Raw genomic sequence first — 14,583 nt, 5'->3', positions numbered from 1 at the left:
CTTGGGCACCAAGGCAAAGCCTGGTGTTGACACGTGGCATCGCACACAGGGTGGAAATCAGTCGGTTTTCAAAAATTCATAAATTTGGCATATGAACTCCGTTTTCGACGTTCTTTATATCCACGCGTAGGTAAAACCAAGATCTACAACTTTCATTTAGACTCCGTCGGCTAATTCTCGACCAATCTCAAATTTAACAGTAGGAGGCATTTAGACTATTAAATGACCGCGAAGAATTTGTAACTCCTTCATACGGACTCCGTTTTCGTTTGTCTTTTTACCGTTGAGTTCCTATTAATGAGATCTTCAACTCTCATTTAGGTCGTGTAAGCCAAAAACCGCTCGAACTAAAATTCGAGTTTCGGGTTGTACACTGCTAATCCGAAACTTCGAAAAGTCATAACTTCCTCATACGAAGTCAGATTTGGGCGTTCTTTTTATGGATGTTCTCAGTTTAACATATACTACAACTTTGGTTTAGATCACTAAGGCTAAAAAGACCTCCATCGTAAATTCACTATTTACGTCTCCCGTGCTATGCTGATTTTGTCGTAAAACATCAACGGGCCATAACTTTTTCGTTATAAATCGGATTTCGGCGTTCTTTATACGTATGGAACCCTTGAGACATATTATACAACTTTGTTAGGATTATTTATTCTAAATAATCTTTTGTCGAAAAGTCATTTTCGACCCCTATTATCTCCAAATTGACTAGCCCGGATCTACGGGGGTTACATATTGTTCTTGGAGCTTCGGCTGACAATGGTGCAGTTGTGAAAAGAAATCAGGTTCATACCATGGTTGTCAAATTTGTCTTTGAGCTAACTACATACATGTGTAATTCATTGATAATATGTATTCAAAATCAGGAATGATCAGATGTGCAAGATCGGTGTTTGATTATATGGAAGTTAGAGATGCAGTTTCATGGAATGGAATGATAGCAGGTCTTGTAACAAATGGATAGCATTTACTCTCCCTTGATCTCTTCCATAAAATGAGACTTTTAGGGGTAAAACTCACACAACCTATCTTTGTAATAATACTAATATTATGTGCTAACATCAAAGAAAAGTTTGCCTATTATTTGGTTTGGTGCTTATGAAATCCAATGGTATGCTTCGTGTTTCAATCGGATGTAATGGGGAGAATAATGATTGTTGGATAAGGTGTCTAAGTCCATAACTATATTTAGTATGTACTTGACCCGATTTGGCATAGTCCATTTAGGTTGCATGGCATCATAACAATTGGATAGAAAAAATGATAATAAGGACACTTATGGTTTGTTAATATATTATAAGTTCTAATATATTAATATGAAATCATATTATTTAATTAGTATTGATAAAGAATTAATTTGGAATTAATTTTGTGATAAAAAAGAGACTAATTAAATATATGGGGATTGATTTGTAAATCATTTATTCTTATATAGTGGTCTTATAGTCCATGATTCACTAGATTGGGCTAGGACCCATTGGGTGCTCCATGGATGCTCCATGGAGGTTAAAACCCATGGATCATGGGGAAATGAAAAGCCATGAGCATTAGGGTTTAAATGGTGTAACCCTACATGTGACACACTATATAAGCAACCCCATATATTGCAAAATCGGGACTAAGACAAGAACAAGGAGGGCTAGCCGATTTTAAGTGAAAGTGTTCTTCTCTCAAGTTATTCCAAGAGTTGTGATGTTATGTGAAACATTTGAGGCATCACATTTGGGGTGCTAGGCTCACAAGTTCTTACAGGAATCCAAGCTACAAGAAATGTATGTCATTCTACTAGTTTTTTATATCACAGCTACCCCATGCCATGCTATTTAGGATGAGAACCTTGGAAAAATCAAATTTGCATGAATATTATAGAAAACATAGATCCAAGGTTTCTAGGGTTACATGTACACCATAGGAGTGTTAGAATGCTCAAAACCCATCAGTGGTATCAAAGCCTAGGCTTGTTTTCTTTGTATTTGATGCAAACTGCTTGAAAAAGTGGAAATTTCTATTCACTGTTCAGTGAACTTGCCGAGTCCATGGGGGGATTTTACGAGTCCAAGTGAAAATGCATCCTACTCGTCCAGTAGGTTCTTGCACTCAGCGAGTAGGAGGCCTGTGTGCGGATTTTCGAGTTTTGCGGCTGGAAATGGACTAGAATCATTACCTAAACTGTTTTGGACTTATAAAAAATGTTTTTGATGGTGTAATGATTATGATAATCCATTTTCAATGGTTATTATCATTTTTTCAAGTTTTATATATGTTTATATGATTCTTGAAATAGTTGATATGAATATTCATGCTTATGAGTTTTAGTAAGATCATAGGAATTATTTGAAAATTGTTTGATGATGTAATTCTTGATCTAAATGTTATTGATGGAGTCCATAATTTGTCCTCAAGTTATGGTTTACCAAAAGTCATTTCTTTAAAGAGTCATTAAAGAACCATAGGTTACATAAAATGAAGATTCTTCATTTTAATAGACCATTAAACTCATAAGTTATGAAGTTGAAAAGGTCTTGAATAGTTTCAAAACTTGCCCTCAAGTTTTGGAATTTGAAAATTCACTTTAGAAAACTTTAATTCCAAACCCTAGAGTTTTAAAAGTTTTTAAAGTTAAATTCCAACCGTTAGTAGGCCTCATTCACGAAGCTGGTCTATAAGGGGGGTATAAGGTTGTTGCCTATAAAATGGCAACTTAATGGGTGTCCACTCTCACCCACCGCTTCCTTGACTGGTGGAGGGTCATTAGCCGAATGGGTAAGACAAGGACTATTATTCTCATCAAAAGTATAATGATAAATATAAAGTAACTAAACTTTTTATAAATTCCCACTCTTAGTTACTTTAGGAAAATGTGAAATTGGTGCTAATCCATGAAATTACACTTTATACCTTACCAAGTCGTTGGTGGAGCGTGTGTGGGTAACCGGCACACTAACATGGACTGGTAAGAGTGGCAAAGGGTTACTTAATGTTTATCATAGATCGATGGATCACGTGTGGGTAACTGGCACACTGATTAGGTGATAAAGATTAAGGGTACCAAGTTAATTTTCATGGTTATTCACACCTTGTTTGTGATCTTCGGCATCCCAGTCACAAACTTGAGAGGGCACAATCGAGATTTAAACATGCCATTGAAAAGTTCAATGAATCTCACAAGATATAGGAGTTTCAATCCAATTAAAACCTAATAATTTATTTCGTTTTTCATGGTGGAAATTGGTGAATGACTCATCATTCACATACCTTCAAATATTTTATAGCTTGGATTAGGGCATCCCTCTTCCAAGTTATAATGTATTGTGTTGGGTCCTAGCCTTAATATTACATTTGGGTGTCTTATTAAGGATCCTATATCTAATCCGAACTTGTCTTTCGTCTTTTCAGATGTCTTCCACCAATGTTGCTTCTGGCTCAAACCCTACCGACTCCTTCTCTCTCATGAACCTTTGTGGGAGAGTCATCTTTGATGGTTCAAACTTTAATGATTCGATCAGGAACATCAGGATGGTCACGTGTTACGAGGACAAGGAATATGTCCTCGATAAGGTGCTGAAAGAAATTAATAAGTCTACTGCTACTCCAAAGGATATCGTTGACTTTAGGGAAAATGAGAGAGATGCTACCAAAGCGGCATGTATCATGTTGGCCACAATGACAGCTGAACTCCAGAAGTCCTATGAGGACTTTTACCCTTTTGAGATGCACATGGACTTGATGGACCGCTACTATTTGAGTGCTCGTCAAGAGAGGTATGAAATCATCTCTTCCATGATAACAACCCGAATGAAGGATGGTGAATCCATCACGAGCCACATGCAGAAAATGCATAGGTTTGTGGACTATTTGCAAAAAACGAGTGTCAACTTCCCAGAGGAGTTGGCTATTGATATCATATTGCACTCCTTACCTACTTGTTATGATCAGTTCTGAATGACCTATCATATGAACAAGGAGGAGGTCACACTCAACTAGCTTCAAGGACTTTTGAAGACCGTCGAAACCGGTCTCAAAGGTAAATCGGTTGTTACTGCTCCTACTCCTAACACCGCCCCTGTTCTGGCAATTGGGCAAAGTAGAGGGAAGAAGAGGAAGACCCCTTCGAAGGGTACCAAGGGAAAGTCTCTTGATGGCTCCTCTTCAAGTGGAACCAAAGGTGGTTCTGTTACTCCTTCTTCCAACCCAAATGAAGCTCAATGCTTCTATTGTCAAGAAAATGGGCACTGGAAATGAAACTGCCCCAAGTACCTACAAGATTTTAAGGATGGGAAGGTCAAACCTACCCATGCAGGTATTTACACTATATTGTCTAATAACTCACCGCATACTAATTCTCGGGTCCTTGATACAGGTTGTGGTATTCATATATATTCTGATTTGCAGGGCCTAAGAAGAAGTGAGGATGTGGAGCACGAAAAGATAAACTTGATTATAGGGAATAGGAAAGCTTCACCTGTCACCAAGATAGGAGTTTATTCTTTGTTGCTAAGTAGTGTTAGATTTGAATAAGTGTTGTTACTCGTCCGAAATGGCAAGAAATATTATTTCTTTTCACGGTTTGTACAAACAAGGATTTACTTTTTCATTTGATAATGAATGTGGTAGTATTAATGCTTTTTATAATAATGCTGTTTATTTTAAAGCATTACCTTGTGATAGTGTATATGAAACTATGTTGGTTGTAGATAAATTAGGAAATAATGTGTTACATATCGATTCTTCCACTAGTTTGGATAAAGCATCCTTGTGGCATTGTCATCTTGGACATGTTAACAAGAAGCGCATAGGACAACTCCAAAAGGCTGGAGTCTTGGAGTCATTTGACTTAAGGTCAGATGATAGTTTCGAATCTTGTTTACCTAGAAAAATGACTAAGTCACCCTTCATTGGCAATTGTGCTAGGGGTTAAGGTTTGTTGGACCTCATACACACAGATGTGTGTGGACCCTTCAGAACCACCACAAGGGATGCTAATCGCTTCTATGTGACATTAACTGATGATTATAGTAGATACGGTTATGTCTACTTAATCAAGCATAAGTCAGAAACTTTTGAAAAGTTCAAAGAGTTTAAACAGGAAGTGGAGAATCAGCTGGGCAGGAACATTAAGATGCTCCAATCCGATCGAGGATGAGAGTATCTTAGCATAGAGTTCCTTGACTATCTTAAGGAATGTGGAATTGTTTCACAATTGACACCTCCCAGAGCACCATAGCTTAATGGTGTGGCTGAGAGGCGCAATCGAACCTTGTTAGACATGGTTTGTTCCATGATGAGTCGAGCTTCATTACCAATCTCATTCTCTGGATATGCCTTAGAGACTGTTGCCCATATCCTAAATCTGTCCCTACCAAGAAGGTTGCCAAAACACCTCATGAGATGTGGATTGGGAAAGTTCCCAATTTAGACCACATCAAGATTTGGGGTTGCGAGGCTTTCGTGAGACGTGAGACGTGAGACCCAGGACAAGCTCGAACCTCGTAGTTAGCGGTGTATTTTCATCAGCTACCCACAGAAATCCTTTGGTTATTTCTTCTACAGACCCAGAGAGAATGTGGTCTTTGTGGCAAGAAGAGGGGTCTTGAGAGAGACAGAGAGAGAGAGAATTTATAAGCCAAGGAAATAGTGGGAGGAAAATTGACCTTGAAGAACTTCAAGATTCAAGCGATGAAGTAACCTCAAATCCTAGCAATCAACCTGAGGAGGAAATTCATGTTGATGATTCCGTACCTTTGAGGTGTTCCACAAGAGTTAGTAATCCACCTGAGCATTACTATGGTTTTCATATTACCGCGGAAGGTGATGCATTTATCAGTGATAGTACACTGGTAAATTTGGATTATCCTAACAACTTTAAGGAAGCCATGGCAGACCCTGAGTCCGCCAAATGGAAGGAGGCCATGGACAACGAGATTTAATCCATGTATGACAATCAAGTTTGGAACTTGTTTGACAATGTACTGGTTAGTAAAAAGGTCGAGTGCAAATGGATCTTCAAGAAGGAGGCTAATAAGGATGGGAAAGTGCACACTTATAAGGTGCGACTGGTTGCGAAGCGCTTTACTCAAACTCCGGGAGTTGACTATGATGAGACCTTCTCACCAGTAGCGAAAATTAAGTCTATTAGGGTTATGCTAGCCATAAATGCATTTCATGATTATGAAATATGGCAAATGGATGTCAAAACCGCTTTCCTTATTGGAAAGTTAGCTGAGGATGTTTACCTGAGTCAGCTAGAGGGTTTTATCGATACAAAGCACCTAATAGAGTGTGTAAGCTTGAGTAATCCATCTATAGATTGAAACAAGAATCTCGCAGATGGAATCTTTGCTTCGATGAGAAAGTCAAAGAGTTTGGTTTTTCGAGGAGCGAAGATGAGTCATATGTATATGTTAAGGCTAGTGGGAGTATAGTTCATTTTTTGGTATTGTATGTGGATGACATACTACTTATAGGAAATGACATCCCAACCTTGCAGGAGGTTAAATCCTGGCTTGGAAAGTGTTTCGCTATGAATGACCTTGGAGAAGCTGCCTATATCCTAGGGATAAGAATATTGAGAGACAGGAGTAAGAGACTAATTGGAGTTAGTCAAAGTACCTACTTGGATAAGGTGCTGAAAAGGGTCATCATGCAGGATTCCAAGAAAGGTGACTTACCAATCCAGAGTAATGCCAAACTGAGTAAGACTCAGAGCCCGAGTACAGAGGCTAAGATAGCTGAGATTAGTTGATTATCATATGCTTCCGATGTAGGCTCGATCATGTATTCTATGACTTGCACTCGCCCTGATGTGTCCTTTACTTTGAGTATGGTCAGCTGATATCAAAGGAATTCGCAAAAGGCTCACTGGATTGCACTGAAGAATATTCTCAAGTACCTATGGAGGACTAAGGACTGGGTCCTTACCCTTGGTGGGAGTGATGACTTGAGAGTTGTGGGGTATGGTGATGCTAGCTTCCAGACTGATAGGGATAATTTCTGCTCTCATTCGAGCTAGGTCTTTACCCTAAACAGACGAGCGATTACTTGGAAAAGTTCCTAGCAGCAAACAATAGTTGATTCAACTTGCGAATCAGAGTACATAGTAGAAAGCGAGGCGGAAAAGGAGGATATATGGCTAAAGAACTTCATTGGAGACCTTGGAGTTGTACCAGCTATTAAGGAGCCTATGGAGATTTTCTATGATAATGAGGGTGTAGTTTCCTTAGCTAAGGAACCAAGGGATCATGGTAGATCCAGGCACATCGAAAGAAAGTACCATTTCATTAGACATCAGATAGAAGAAGGACTCCTCATGGTAAAAAGGGTATCATCGGATGAGAACCCAGTGGATCCCCTCACGAAGGGACTGTGTAGGGTTAAGCATTTGCAGCATGCAAGGCGCATCGGGCTGAAGGGTGATATTAGTTTTACAGATTAGATAGCTATTTCTGAAACTTGTAAAATGTAATTGACATTTGATGATTAAATAAAAGTTGATGTTTATTTATAAGTAAAGTTTTGCTATCTTGTGTCAATTGGTTACTATTGTTTCAATTTTGCATGTTTTGACTTCCAGAATAATTACTTTATTCAAACTCTCCACAGTCAGTCATATGTTGGAAGTAGGTATGAATCAAGAATGTCATGAATTGGGCTTGTAGATGTCTAAGGTGTTAGACATAGCAAAAGTTGCTACAACATTCATGACTACTCATAAGTCCTGAGTATTGGATTCAACCCACGCTCAGTTGTATCACTTCATGGAAGTTATCTCGAGTGATCGTGAGACGGTAATATCATATAAGTCTTCAAACCTAGAGATATGAGTTGTTGATTATGAGTTGGTTGTGCATTGATTATACGAAAATGCATCAGTAACTCGATATTATAAAACGTGCTTTTGTGTATGATTCAATAAGTAGTTAGTACAAGCATATGAGTCAATGTTTATATGTTCCTTCTAGTCCATGGAGGATTAGAAGCGATATATGGACCCCTCGATAATTTTGTTTTCACCTATGTACGGGCCCGATCAGAACCAAATTCATGTGTTCAGTTTAGTTCTATGTCAAAAAAATCGGAAATCGGGAAACAAACTACTGGACAATAAGTACGACATTGTTCCATGTATTTGTCTGGCTGATATCTAGAACAAAAGATTATATGATCACTTATCTTAAATGGCGCATCATCTTAGTTATGCGAGACTTTGAAAGAGCTATGATTGCTAGTCAATTCTTGAAGTCATACCTGTAACTATAGTTATGAGACTTATCCAAGTAGGAGACTGTTGGATAAGGTGTCTAAGTCCATAACTATATTTAGTATGTACTTGACCCAATTTGGCATGGTCCATTTGGGTTGCATGGCATCATAACAATTGGATAGAAAAAATGAGAATAAGGACACTTATGGTTTGTTAATATATTATAAGCTCTAATATATTAATATGAAATCATATTATTTACTTAGAACTGATCAAGAATTAATTTGGCATTAATTTTGTGATCAAAAAGAGACTAATTAAATATATGAGGATTGATTTGTAAATCATTCATTCTTATATAGTGGGCTTATGGTCCATGATTCACTAGATTGGGCTAGGACCCATTGGGTGCTCCATGGATGCTTCATGGAGGTTAAAACCCATGGATCATGGGGGAAATGAAAAGCCATGCACATTAGGGTTTACATGGTGTAACCCTACATGTGACACGCTATATAAGCAACCTCATATGGAGCAAAATCGGGACTAAGACAAGAACAAGGAGGGCTAGCCGATTTTGAGTGAAAGTGTTCTTTTCTCAAGTTATTCCAAGAGTTATGGTGTTGTGTGAAATATTTGAGGCATCACATTTAGGGTGCTAGGCACACAAGGTCTTAAAGGAATCCAAGATACAAGAAAGGTATGTCATTTTACTAGTTTTTTATATCATAAGTACCCCATGTCATGCTAGTTAGGATGAGAACCTTGGAAAAATCAAATTTGCATGAATATTAGAGAAAACATAGATCCAAGGTTTCTAGGGTTGCGTGTACACCATAGGAGTGTTAGAATGCTCAAAACCCATCATTGACAATGTTATACTTTGGTCCCTAGAGTTTTAGAATTGTGGTAGTTTTAGTCGTGTGATTTAAAGCATGGTTGATAATGACCAATTACAAAAGAAATTTAAACCATAGGGGCCATTCGTGTAATTTAAAGAACTAGTTAAAGGAGGAATGGTTAAAAACTAACGAGAATGACCTAATTGACATGTATAGTAAAATTTAGATGACCTAATGCGCAAAAAAAACATAATTGGTCAAGTTGGACAAATCACAAAAGTTGATTGTGCTACAGTGACGTTATCCCTTCCTAATAAGAGGAGTAAATCCTTTTCCAGTGTCCAGTTTCTTCTCAAGAGAAACAAGATCCATCCATGTGGGCTTTATTAGATTTCTTGGGCTTAAAGTTGTTCAGTCCATAAAACATGGGCCTCTTAGATCACATTAGGTGACACTTTAGCCTTGCACTATTCCAATGTTTAAACTAGCTTTAAATAAAATATCAATCTATTTTTTGGAATATTTTTGACCTGTTATATCATTAGATATATGTTTAAATTATCCAAGACTTCCTAGAAGTCATGAATAGCTATTCCTAGCTTGATGTTAGAAGTATCTTTAGCATCATAGTGATGTATTTACTAGGTATCATGTGCAGGTTTATTGCTCAAAGCAAATAGTTTATGACTAGGACCTTTAAGTGTATACAATTTAATCTCTTATGAGATTGTCTCTTAAGACATGAACTCATTCATTGTTGTTTTATCTAGTGAATGTTATTGTTTCATTAAGTCATTAAAGAAAATGACAATTCGTGATAATGAGAATGGATAACTACAAAATTCATTTAGTATTTTCAATATTTAATCTACAATAATTAATACCCTTTTAGTTTCCAAAAACATTAATTATCAAAGTCTAGGATCCAAGTTGCAAAACAAATAAATGGTTAGGTATCCTTTATCCCATCCATTTGAATTCAACTCGGTAGATATCGATTATCAATTATATCTTACTATATAATTCCTAGAATTTTGGGATCAATAATAATAAATTTAATTAGACATGTTCCATCCCATCTATGCCTCGGAACTCCCTTGCTTAGGTATCTTTTATCACAAAAGATTTCCGATCAAATTGCCTAATTTGAAAAACTTGTGTAATCGGCCTATAACTTGGTTATAGAAATCGAGAAGACACCCCGACCATCAAAAGACAACACTAAGCGGTTAGGTATCCTTTATCCCTGTAGTGCATACAAGAGACGTGCGGGTGTTTTTCAAAAGGATTGCATAGATTTGAGTATGGGTGAGCGCGGTGCAGTTCGATACAGTTATTAGCCAAAACCTCACCACTAACCGCAAATGCGGTTAATCCATTTTCAAAACCGCATAGTGCGGTTATTTTTGCGGTGTGGTTAGGTGGTTAATTTTGCGGCACAGTTTTGTTTTTTCTGTGTTGTGGTTATCAACCGCATGGATTTGGTGCTGTTATTTTGTGTTGTTTTTAATCACATTTTAGAGCTCAAATAGTTTTAAGAGTTCAAACATATTACTTGTAATAATAATAAAAACCATAAGGTATAAGACAATTAACTATTTTACTTAAACCACAAACAACTAATATCTTAAAAACGTCAAATCAATAGTAATTAACAATAAATATCTTAAAATTGTCTAGTTTCATCGTTTTTCAAAGTTAAACATAAGAAAAACCCAACACTTTTGTTTTCTAGTATTTTATCTGTCTTTCATTCATGAAACTTGTCTTATTTTTAATATTTAATAAACTAATAATTGATAAATAAAAAAAATTGTATATAATATATGCGGTGCGGTGCTGTTTTTTTGCGGTTTTTGAAAACTAATAACCGCACCGCACCGTAAATTTGCGGTTTGTAAAAAACAGAAAACCTCACCATCGGTTTTTCGGTTGCGGTTTTTGCGGTTAATTTTAGTTGCGGTGCGGTTTTTGCTCACCCCTAGATTTGAGGTTTGTAACGAATATTGTCTTTATATGTTTTATAATTCTAATTTAAAAACATATGATATCATGGTTATTACATGCATATAATTATGGTATCAATTTTCAAATGAAAATCACTTTTAAAAGTTCTATATAAAAAACTCGTTTTTATATAATTTGACGCAATTCAATTTTAATAACCGGTATTAATTTTGAGTGCATTTGAACCTTATATATCTTTAATAAAACTTCATTTTATTACTTATATATTTGGAGTTTTTAAAAGTTACAAAAATCACTATTTTAAAACTTATAATGGAGTATTTCAAAATTTATCGTTATTAACGATTTTATAAAACCAGGTGATGTTTATTTTGTCCAAAATTATTTTAACATGTGAAAAACTAATTTTATTTTGTATAAAATAAACAACACAAACATGCATAAAAAAAAATATGTGCATAAACATAACCAACTAATGTCAAGTCCATTCCTAAAGGGACATTTAAAGGGACCAAAATTTTTTTGTAATGTTGTTGTATAAGCTCCCACTTGAGTAAACACCCATTGCTTGCAAAAGATAGGAAAAACTTCTTGAAAGCTAAAATTCAGCAACTGTCTTTAAAAGTCCAACAACCCTTTGTAAACAGCATTAGCGACATTTTTCAGAAAATGTCACTGAAAATTCTGCACACCTTTTAGACTTGAAAATTGCTCTTTTGTCTTAAAAAAATGGTTCCAACTTGATTTTTTGTTACATTTTTGTACAATAAATTAATTCTAAAAACTAATCTATTATTTTACAAAAATAACCAAGAAAAGCTAATCTATTTAATTATTACATACCATATGAATAAATAAATTATTATGACCATTTTATAACAAAAATAACCAACGACAACATAACAACACATTAGTCCTTGGCTAGTTTATGCACATCATATATATCAATATACACATCAAACAACCTTTGTTTTTCTAAGACAACTTTAAATGATAAAAGATGCATGAAACTTTTGCCACATAAAATAACAACTATAAAGTTATCATGGAAAATATGTATGAACTTATTTTTATACAAAAACAAGTTATCCATATTCTCTAAAAACTAAGATTTCCAAAAATCTAAAATCTAACCAAACTTGCAACCTGGCTCTGATATCAATTGTTGGGTTTTAGTTCAAAAAGAGTTTCATAAACAAGAAAAATATGGTAACGGAAGACTTTAATTTTTGAAATAAAATAAACATTTTATACCCACCAAGGATCTTCTTTCAAGTTATAGAAAGATTTAAACACCAACCAAAGAATGGATGAACAAACCTTTGTAGTTCTTTGGGTCCTCTTGGGAGGCTTGGAAGTTGATGAAGAATGTGGAACCTTTGAGACACCAACAATGACTCAAATTGATGTAGATGCTAGTCCAAAACTTTTAAACCCTTAAGATTTAAGCTCATAACAAATATGAACTTCAAGAGGGCTTGAAGATGCAAGTAACATCAGGTGTTCCTAACTAATTAAGAGAGAATGAGAGGGAGAGAAGAGGTTTCAGCAATTGCATCAAGCGAAGGATGAGCCATCTAACCAAATGCAAGCCTTCTTATCAATATGCATACAGTGAAGGTATTAACCATTAAGTACTTCTACTTTAGACAAGCTTGTCCCCATGTCATAAGAGTCTCCCTATTAAGTATTTCTTTATTGAATACTTATTAAAATCAATTTCTAATAAATAATTAATTGTATCAAATTGTTGTTAGTGTGACCCATTAGTATCATATGTTATTTAGCAATATCACTTTAATATGACTCTTGAGCATACTAGACCTTTCAAGTTTGATTTTGGAATCACATGATTGTTCATCCAAATCCCTCAAACTAGGGCTCTGATATTGTAAAGTCCCGATTTTCAATCCAAAATGTTCATTTTTATACAGTCGAGCTTCGCCCTTCTTATTATCTGATGGAGAACCTGAAAACATTTAATATTAACTGGGTAAGCACTAGACTTAGTGAGTTCACCAAAATACCGTATACCATAATACACACACACACACACACATATATATATATATATATATATATATATATACACACACACACACAATGCATACACATAATGGCCTTTAGTATAAAGATGGTTCGCCCTTTTTGCCTACAACATATAGTTGGTCCGCAATTTAGCCTTTAGCATAACGTTAGTCCGCCCGAGTCTATTGGCATTCAACACAAGGCTAATCTGCCCTCAACTCCCACATAAATCAACACATATAAACAGTACAACAAACAATAATCCAATAGTACATGAAACTAACTGAACTACCTTAATGGTATACTACATGGCAACTATATATCTACTGAAATCGTATTGACGTGTTGGTTTAATCGCAAAACTTCTTCATACAAATTCAGATTCGGGAGTACTATATATCTATGAAAATCATATTGAAGTTCCTACATTTTTATAAGGATTAGTTTAGCTCAAAAGTAATACATTTCTACTTCAAATTTTATAAATGACGGTTTATGTTGAAATCTATTGAAATACGAAAATAGGGTGGGTGTTACAACTCTCCCCCACTTATAAAGATATCGTCCCCGAAATCCTACTCCTAACGCACTTTAAGATAACAGAATCAACAGAGGTTCCAACCGATGTTGCTGCATCAAAATTGCCCCTCTGTACTTAATCGACTATAGAATTTTTCTTTTTACCATAGAGGTACACCTAGAATCCTTGTGAAGTCTTCCAAAATCAGTAATTCGTCAGTTTGGACTACGATTGATGATCGCTTTCAGGCGAGAAAATTCGGCATAATTGACTTGATTAACTATGAAAATTCATCTACAATATCCTAACATAATGCACTTTCCGAATCATACCTCTAAAAAGTCTTACGACTTATCTTAAAACACACATGAATCTAGATTGTGATTGGTATTCCAATCTAATTCAGGTGTTCCAACATCCTAAATTTTAACCAAAACTATTATGGCTGGTTTGTTGGCTTGAAGATACTAGAACCAATACTCTAATATTGGTTACAGGCTCGTTATAAGGCTTGTTTATCTTCCATTCTACTTGACTATAACGAACACTAGGTCACCTAATAGCCTTATTACAAGGCCATAACAACTTTTCCTATCAAGGTATAATTATTGTTCGAGCAATTCATTTGCAGTACGTTGTTAGACTTATGCAACAACTGAGATTTTTATGCCGGATCACTCATGTCATCATTCTCCTAGGTCCGAAGACTTACAATCAATCCTTCGGTGGTCTTAAAAACTCGCAACCATTATATGACTAACCTAAAGGAACCAAGTTGTCCTCCTTCCTTCACATCTACTTATTGTTGGATAAGGTGTCTAAGTCCATAACTTATTTGGTATATACTTGACCCGACCCGGCATGGTCCATTTGGGTTGCATTTCATCCAAACTATTTATGGATAATTTTATGAGAGTTATACACATATGTTTATTAATATATTGTAAGTTATAATATATTAATATGAAGTTATTTAATTAGTGTTAGTCTTAAATTAATTATGAATTAATTTAGAGATT

This window comes from Lactuca serriola, chromosome 4 (assembly GCF_051521515.1).
Source record: "Lactuca serriola cultivar US96UC23 chromosome 4, Lser_US96UC23_V15, whole genome shotgun sequence".
NCBI classification, from domain to species: Eukaryota; Viridiplantae; Streptophyta; class Magnoliopsida; order Asterales; family Asteraceae; genus Lactuca; species Lactuca serriola.
This window is presented reverse-complemented; position numbering follows the sequence as displayed.